The sequence below is a fragment of the Primulina huaijiensis genome, chromosome 8, assembly GCF_012295235.1.
Source record: "Primulina huaijiensis isolate GDHJ02 chromosome 8, ASM1229523v2, whole genome shotgun sequence".
In the NCBI taxonomy this organism is placed as follows: domain Eukaryota; kingdom Viridiplantae; phylum Streptophyta; class Magnoliopsida; order Lamiales; family Gesneriaceae; genus Primulina; species Primulina huaijiensis.
The window spans coordinates 16,148,390-16,157,559 of NC_133313.1; the positions used below are offsets into that span (position 1 = coordinate 16,148,390).

The following is a 9,170-nucleotide window of genomic DNA, read 5'->3' on the forward strand; positions in this document are numbered from 1 at the left end:
TTTTTTAAAAAAAATTTAAGCAACTAAAAGTAAGAGAAAGATTTAAAAATATCGGAATATAGGACTTAAGAAAAAAACACTCTTAAAATTTTTATTAAATAAAAAGCTTCTGAAAATTTGGTGATTACGCATGTGATCCCATGATTATTAGTTTTTGTTTCCAAAAGGCTCTTGTTATGTTGTTTTGAAGCTTAGCCGGTTGCCGACCCATGCGAGACTTACATTGTTTGATATTTTTCAAGGCCAACGAATATTCGACATGCGTTCCTTCTCATTTCCCTTTACTTGGAATGTCGCTATATACACAAAGCATTGTATTTTCCAGATAATTCAAATCGAAGATATAGTTACAAAATCAGATAAAGTTGTACTTTTGGTATTTTATATTTGTCTGTTTGCGATTCGGTTATTTACATTCACAAATTTCAGTTTTGGTTATGTATCTTTTAATTTTTGACATTTTTAGATTTTTTCCTTTAAAAGTGTTGATGTATAACTGCATATATCAATGCTGTATCGATATCACACCAACATCGTGTGAAAAATTATTAAAATTGGAAAAAAAAAATTTAGAAAAAACGACAAAAAATTGATATTTGATTTGATTATATAAAAGACTAAAATTATAAAATACAAAAAAGATCAAAATTATAATTAAGAAGAAACTAATGGTCAGTTCCCACGATTAGATTTGTGACGTTTCATGAGCAAAGTTGATCCCAAACATCTTTAGTGGAAGATGATGTATTGAAACACTTACTTTGGTGGATAACAATTGATAGAAGTCTGACTCAGAAAACAAATTTAAGTGAACGATATTTAAGATGTTTTTGAACTTTCTGTTATGAATAACGAAAATATTATGCTAATATGCAATGTAGAGAATATGTATTTTTAAGTTTTTGGTTGTGAATGTGTATCCATTTAAACACTAGGGATCTTTTGTATACTTTTTCAAACGTTAAAGGTGATCTTCATGATTAGTTGCGTATTGGATCATATTTAATTTGATTCGTCATATTCGGATCTAATGATGTAAAACCCGCGCATGCGTGACTACACAAGTATTTACACTTGTACATAATTTAATCAGTCTTATTCTGGTTATTAAAGTTTACGTGTGTGTTAAATAATTTATTCCGCTGCATGTTGTGAACGGTGTTGACAACATTGATTCACAACACTATATTCCGATACACACAGTTTACTGTTTATGTATTTTTATGTTAAACAATCCCTTTAATATCTTCGTAATTATATCTATCATAGTGTTATGAAAAAGTAAAAATTTACGATAAAAAGTAAAAATCTCAAACTCTCAAAATTATCACATTACACACTTTATAATATTTTTCTCTCAACTCAATTGTGATTTTCTTCACAAATGAGATATCTATTTATAGAAAATCTTTGGAAATAATCCAAAAATAATTACATCATTACATTTATCATCACACACTAATTTTAAAAATTTACAACTCTTATTTTCAACATTCAACTTTCTTATTTTCAACATTTAAATATTACAACTCATATTTTTCAACACTCCTATTATTTTTCAACACATAGAAGTTTTTGCACAATTGTCAAAATTATCTTGACAATAACCATTTTATATTAACGCCTCAAAAGTTTATGCAATTTTCAAAGTAAACCCTTTTTTTTTTTGTCTATAATCGGGATAATAATTAGATAATATAGTAATAACTAAATAAGATCCTTATCTAATTATATACGAATAAATTGAAGCTAGCCAAACTACACTGACTCTCCTCCTCCTAAAATGTACTCCAAAAAATCAGATACTTCATCCAACACAATTTGCAAATCAAATCCTGCACAAAACAAAGAAAACAAATTAGTTCATGAGGTTATATAAAGAATAGAGTATGTATCTTGTGAGATGGTTTCACGAATCTTTATCTGTTAGACGGGTCAACCCTAACGATATTGACAATAAAAAGTAATATTCTTAGCATAAAAAATAATATTTTTTCATGGATGACCCAAATAAGAGATTCGACCCACAAAATTGATCTGTAAGACCGTCTAACAAGAGTTTTTGTGTAAAGAAAATTGGAACTTATGTTTTCATGTCATTTCAAAGAACATATATATTACAAACCATGATGATTATAATAAAAGATGTACATATTTACCATTTTTTTTCCCTATGGACATCATTTCACTACAGTTACTGATAAAGAAATCTAATTTCACAAGTTGGATGAACAAAACCAACAAGTCTTTTTTTCTTTCGTGTAAGAGCATTCAAGGAAGGCTCCTATTAGGGGTGTCAATCGGGTGGGTTGGGTCGAGTTTCGGGTCAACCCGCGAATTTTTTTTTTTCAACCCGAACCCGAAGCAACCCGAAAACCCCCAACCCGAACACGAACCCGTATAACCCGATTCAACCCGTCTAACCCGAATTTTATTTATTTATTTTAAATTTTTTTAAAAAAATTAATGAAAAAAATTCAAAAAAATAAAAAATAATAATAATATTTTAATTTAACACATAATAACAAAATTTTCGATTTAAATTTGAAAGTTTAATCGTAGACAATTAAAAGTATATTTACTAAATCAAATAAAAAATTGTTAAAAAAATAAAAATATGCAAAATAAATATTAAATTATGAAAATTTATCATATAAATATACAATAAATTTTGTTCAAACATACAATATATAAAAATATAGGTAATATTTTCAAAAAAAAAAGTTCGCGGGTCAACCCGCGACCCAAGCCGACCCAACCCGAAACCCGCCTAACATGGCACTAACCCGAATCCACCCAACCCAAACCCGAAAAACCCCAACCCGAACCTGATTTTTTTCGTGTTGGGTCGTGTCGGGTTGACGGGTCGTGTCGCATTTTGACACCCCTAGCTCCTCTATTGAAACAAACACTTCCTAATCTATAGAAAATATCTAATTTTAATATATTTTCTCCAGATTTATATCTTTACGCTAAAAAAAATAGAAAAATTACAATTGTTACATACCTTCTATGATGATCTCATTTCAATTCGCAACTTTAATTTATATATATATATATATAATGAAAATATTGTTAATGTGACATTATATATGTTTCAAAATCGCTTACTTACTTCTTGACGTAATTGCAATAAAACAAATATGAGGTACTAAAATAGAAATTCAACAAACCAAAATTTAATTTAAAAAAAGAGAAATATACAAGAAAAATGGATTAATACATGCAGAATAAAGACTCACTGAAGAAACTCGACATTCAAGTAGTCGACGTACGGATTGGGGTTAGCGAGCGCCGCGAAAGCTACATTGGACAACACTAGGCCCGTTCCATCAAAACTGGGCCTGGAAACCGAAGTTTCGGCCCGATCCACGATCTTGATCTGTATCTGGCTGCCCGGGATGCAAGTCCCTGGATCGACGGCGCTGATGCATCTCACCAAATACTGCCGCCCACAGGCGGCGCTGTTGTCCCACAGTCCCTCACCCACGGCGGCGAAAAGACCGCTGATCGGGAACTGAGAGAAGTCATCGCCGTAACATGCCGTGGCTGCGCGCGTTTAATCAAGAAACGTAAATCAAAGCAGCATCATTATATTAATCCCCCCGTGATTGACACATATATCAATTTCTGATTTCGTGATTTGTGATCGATGAAACTTACGAGTTTACGGTTGGTAATACACGCTGGCTGTTCCAACGTCGGCACCGCCGAGCTGAACATGGTGGCTGAGGAGGAGGAGGACGACGGAGAGCCATATGTGGAGATTAGACATCCTAAAATGGCAATAAATTTGATTGAGAATATAATACTTACAAATATCATATGTCATTTCTATTATAAGAATTATCGTCATATTTAATTTTTTTTTATAGTCCATGGATCAGAATTAACAAAATAGTAAATAAATAAATAATTATTAAAATCTTCTAGAAAATCAATTTTCTAGAAAATTATATTTTCAATAATATTTTTATTGAAAAATTAAGCATAAGTAATGAGATATAATCCAACTTCGTTCCTTACTCTTAATTAACCAAACTGTAAATTCTATACTATATCAGGAGAATTTGTCCCGATGTAGGATAAAAGAAGCTCAGACCCTGAACTCCAGCCTGAAAAACAGAACTCATAAAATGGTGAACTAATACCTACTACTTTCATTTTTGTTGGTTTAAACATGCATCCATGAAAATAGGGGAAATTTAGGCAAATGACACTCTACAATCTCATATTTAAAACACTAACTTTCATTTTGAAAATGTCTATTCTACCCATTTAAATATTTTCAAATCCTTATTTTTTTCTTTTATTTAACCTTACCGTTTTCTTTCTTTTCAAATCCCATTGTGGGCTGTCTTTTGCATTTGGTGCCATCAGACACCGGGATTGACTTGCAACACTTGCAACAAAGAATTCCTCGACGATTCTGAGCAGAAGCTTCACTACAAATCTGAGTGGCACCGTTACAATCTTAAACGGAAGGTGAGCATCCATCGATTCCTTTTCATAATCTTATTGTATGTGTTTGATTTTGTTTATATTTATGGGATTCCTACCTCCTATCACCTATTTGGATCCTCGTCGTCTTCTTCTCGCTTCAGGTTTACTCTTCAGTTTTCATTTGATTGTTTCATCGTTATCACGTTCGCTTTGGCTGCAGTTCAATTAAGGTGGCATTTCGAGCTCACAGAATTTCTTGCGATTGTTCATGCTTCGAGGTAAGCACCAGAGTTCCCTTTTCCTTCCTTTCTTTACCTTATTATCTCCTAAGGGATTATGCAGATTGTATTGTAATAATGGTACCAGTTTTGACTTTGGCAGCAATTAATTATGTTATATAATCTTATAAAAGATCGCCATCGAATGTTCCATAATTTGTACTCTATGAAGTCAGATTTCCGTTTCAAATCTTGATACCATATTCCTTTGGTGGCCCAATCCTTTAACTGTTGATCCTTTAACTCTTCAAAATGAATGGCACAACAGTGAATTCATAATGATCCCCATGAGTCCGAAAAGCTGGCTTGTGAATGTCCCTGGAAACCATCCGGATTTGGTGATACCCGGCCCGCAAGTCCAGCTTAGAAAAATTTTCCATTGAATCAATCAATGGTCTAATTCACTAATCAAGGACCATTTAAACAACTATACATTTAACATTTGTAATTAAAATGGCAGAAGAAGAAGTTTGGGTAAGTTTATCATTTTATATTAATTTTATAGAGTTTTTACTTTTAGTTAGATTTGTGGAATTGAGTTTTTGCCTAAACTTTCTTACATATCTGTAACTGATAAATGAATAAACTATTTGTGTTTTTGTTGAGAAATTGTGTTCAACATTGTATTTGTTTTTTATGTTTGAAAAATATTTATATTTTTTATATAATTTATGTTTTTTCGAGTGTAGGTAAAATTGAAACCTCAGTTATTGAAAAAGAATCACTTTGAATGCAAGTTAAGTTTAAACTCTCATTTCAAAAGTGTATCAGAAACTATCAAGGAATGCCTCAATGATGCAGAGATGCAGAATATTATTGATGGAACTCAATTTGGTAATTTAATTAAGTATGTAAGTATTACAATTTATACAGTCAGATTATATGGTTCTTGATGGCTCGACAGTCATGTAAGACTACTAGTGATGAGTTGTGGATGGTTGTGAATCAAAGACCGTTGAGATTTTCGAAAATGGAGTATGCACTTATAACTGGGCTTGATCGTTCAGAAGATTTTCTTGAAGTTGGAGAGACGATGCAATTTCGGGATAGACATGTTTGTGGCAATGAAAATGTATATATTGAGGAGGTGGCGACAAAACTAATGGAAATGAGAAAAACACCTGAACGCACTATAAATTTGGAAAAATTGAAGTTAGCATGTTTGTACTTTGGTGCTGCTGTTCTTTGGCCAGTTCGACAAAAGACGGTTCCTCAAGTTGACAACATGCTTTTGAGTTTAGTGGAGGATTTGGATTTGTTTAACAAATATCCTTGGGGTACGATAGCTTATAACGAAGTTCATAAAAGTATAAAGCGAGATTTAACTTCAATGAAATTGAAGAAAAAGAAGAAGAACGAAAAGATTGTCGAATATGGAGTGTTTACTTTGAACGGTTTTTTTCATCCATTGCAAGTAAGATATTTATTTGTTTTGTATTTATTTAGTAATTTATTTAATATTAAGTTGGCTATAATTTTTTTAATGCAGATTCTTGCATATGAACGTATTCCTGGCATTGCAAAGAAGTTTGCTAAGCGAAAGAGATAGATATAACATGATACTTCCGCGTATGTGTGGATGGATTTCAAATGATTGGCATGTGAAATCATCTCCAAAGTATAATGAAGTTGTTCAAGCATCACATGAGTGTTTAAATAGGGTGCTTATTTTGCCAATAATTTATTTAATATTTCAAAGATATTTAATTGTAATTGAGTGTTGGAATTTTATAATTTGAAATATACAGATGGTTGTTGGCGTGTTGACACCTACAGATTTGGAACTACAAGCCTCATACATTGCAAATGGTCAATTTTCTGATTCAGATCCTAATTTATCGCATGTTCTGCCATTGTTGTCGGAGAGACAAAATGTATACTGCTATGCAGATAGCAGTCCCGAAAACGTTGATCAACCCTTAGAAGAGCAAAATTCTTTTGAAGATATGCAAAGCCAGATAGCAGATGCACATGACAAACAATCACCTCCACTTCGTCAAGAAGAAGATCGACCACACACCTCCACACATATTGATCCGAGTGCTTTTGTTGGAGAGGTTCCCAGTGTTCCAAATTATTTTGTCCAACTTCGAGATTATAAAGATGAGAAGTTTACAAAATTGAAAGCATACGTGGATGAAAGATTTACTAAGATTGAGGAGAAGCTTGAAGAGGTATCTGTCTAGGTAAAAAAACAGGAAAAAAATCCAGCAGAGACATCACGTCAACCAATTAGTATACTTCCAGAAGCAAAGAGACAAAAGATGTTTGATATCAATTGTGTTAATGAAGAAGTCTTGCCATCAGAAGGTAAGTCACATGCTTTAGTGGATAAGTCATGTCACCTGATTAAATATTTTTAGATATATATAATTTTACATACATGTTCTACATCTCCTCTAAATGGACACTCCATGATCCAACCAAGCAAACATATCTTGCACACTCCCCAACAATTCGTAGTTGATGAAGATGCTTCCAATGCCCAACCAGTTGGAGATGCAAACAATAATGATGATAAGAAAGCTTACAATAACATGTTATTAACCTATGCCAGGGTTAAGAGGCAAATCAAGAAGTCATCGTACTTATCGTCACCCTTCATGCAATTGTCAGAGACGCCCCCTGTATTAGTTAGCCATCAACTTGGATCATGTAATGGCACATTTCAACCACTTCAAATAGCAAAGTCACCGAAGCTAACTAAAGCTTTGAAGGAGCAAATTAAAACAATGAAAGACACTCGTCAATGCCTAATGGCCGCCTACGATAAGAAATGGTTTAATGATTTGCTCTTGCCTAGGTCGTGGCTTGGATCTTCTGTGAGTATATATGATTTAATCTATTTAATTAATATATATATGTTTTTCATGTGTTTTGTGATAATCATTCATCTTTTTCTTATTTATAGCACATTAACAATGCATGAATGGGTTTTTGGTGCTTCAAAAAAAGTATCCTCATTTAGTGGCACAAGACATTGCTATAATGGGTGGTTATTTTAGTGGACTTTTGGGTGTTGTCCATTCCAAAGCTGAAAAGGGTATGTCTCATTGTCATTGGGAGGATTTGATTCGAGTGGCTGAAGGATCAAGTAGAAAATGGAAATCATTGCCATGGAAAGAAACATCATTTATCCTTGTGCCTTACCATGTCCCCCACCATTGGGTTGCTGTAAAAATCGATATAAAGGCCACATCTATCATAATTTATGATTGTTGAATTTGTTTAACCAAAGAGATTAACATGGAGTTGTATGTTCGTCCGCTACAAGTTCTAATACCTCGATTATTGAATATTGTGGGCGTAGTAACAACCGATACATGGAAGATTACACGACCGCCGTCATTCCCTCTGAATATTGCTGGGTTTGTTTTACCAAATTCAATTTTATTTTATTTTACATTTATTCCATGATGAATTTTAATAATATTAATTTTTCAGAGGTGATTGTGGTGCATGGGTGATCAAGACCATCGAGGTGGAATTAGCTCGTCTCAATCCATATGAAATAAATGACAAGATAGTCGGCTCATGTAGACCCTATTTAACAGCATGTACTTGGAATAAAGATTGGATTTTGTAGCGATACCATGGTGGTTGTTGGGATGTTTTGTAGCTTTTTTGATTATGTACAACTGCAAACAAAAACTAATGATTTGTAGTGTTTCTACTAGATATTATGCAATTGTGTGTTTTTTTTTCTTTTTTGGATTCCATGGTTTAGTTATTTGTTCCATAGTTTAATTATTTGTTTTACATCTCATGGATTCCATGGTTTAGTTATTTGTTCCATGGATAAGAACTTACGAAATTAAACATAGTGAAATAAGGGAAAAATGACTGAGGGCGACTGGGAGCGACCGAATGATGATTGAGAGATATAACAAAAACAAAGTGAGCAAACTCGTGTTTTATATTTTATTTTCTTTATTATGGTACGTTTTCATAGATAAGAAATTACGAAATTAAGCATAGTGTGAAATAAGGAAAAAATAACTGAGGGCGACCGAATGGCGACTGAGTTATATAGTAAAAAATAGTGAGCAAAGTCATGTTTTATATGCTACTTACTATATTTACTATTTTATGGTACGTTTTCATGGATAAGAATTTACGAAATTAAACATAGAAAAATAAGGGAAAATTACTGAAGGCGACCGAATGGCGACTGAGAGCGACCGAATGTCGACTGAGTTATATAGTAAAAAATAGTGAGCAAATTCATGTTTTATATGCTACTTACTATATTTACTATATTATGGTACGTTTTCATCGATAAGAATTTAAAAAAATAAACATAGTGAAATAAGGGAAAAATGACTGAGGGCGACCGAATGGCGACTGGGAGCGACCGAATGATGATTGAGAGATATAACAAAAACAAAGTGAGCAAACTCGTGTTTTATATTTTATTTTCTATATTATGGTACGTTTTCATAGATAAGA

At 32.7% G+C, this 9,170-nt stretch overlaps 1 long non-coding RNA gene across 2 annotated transcripts; it reads left to right on the forward strand.

Annotated features, from left to right (window-relative positions):
* Positions 1-4,355: 4,355 nt before the first annotated feature.
* Positions 4,356-8,418, forward strand: LOC140983480 (uncharacterized). 2 transcript variants are annotated; one of them, XR_012176441.1, is made up of 3 exons: positions 4,356-4,485; positions 4,664-4,721; positions 8,166-8,418. It is a non-coding gene; the product is annotated as an uncharacterized lncRNA (long non-coding RNA). The 2 variants fall into 2 exon arrangements; XR_012176442.1 differs by lacking the exon at positions 8,166-8,418 and adding an exon at positions 5,411-5,550.
* Positions 8,419-9,170: the final 752 nt, after the last annotated feature.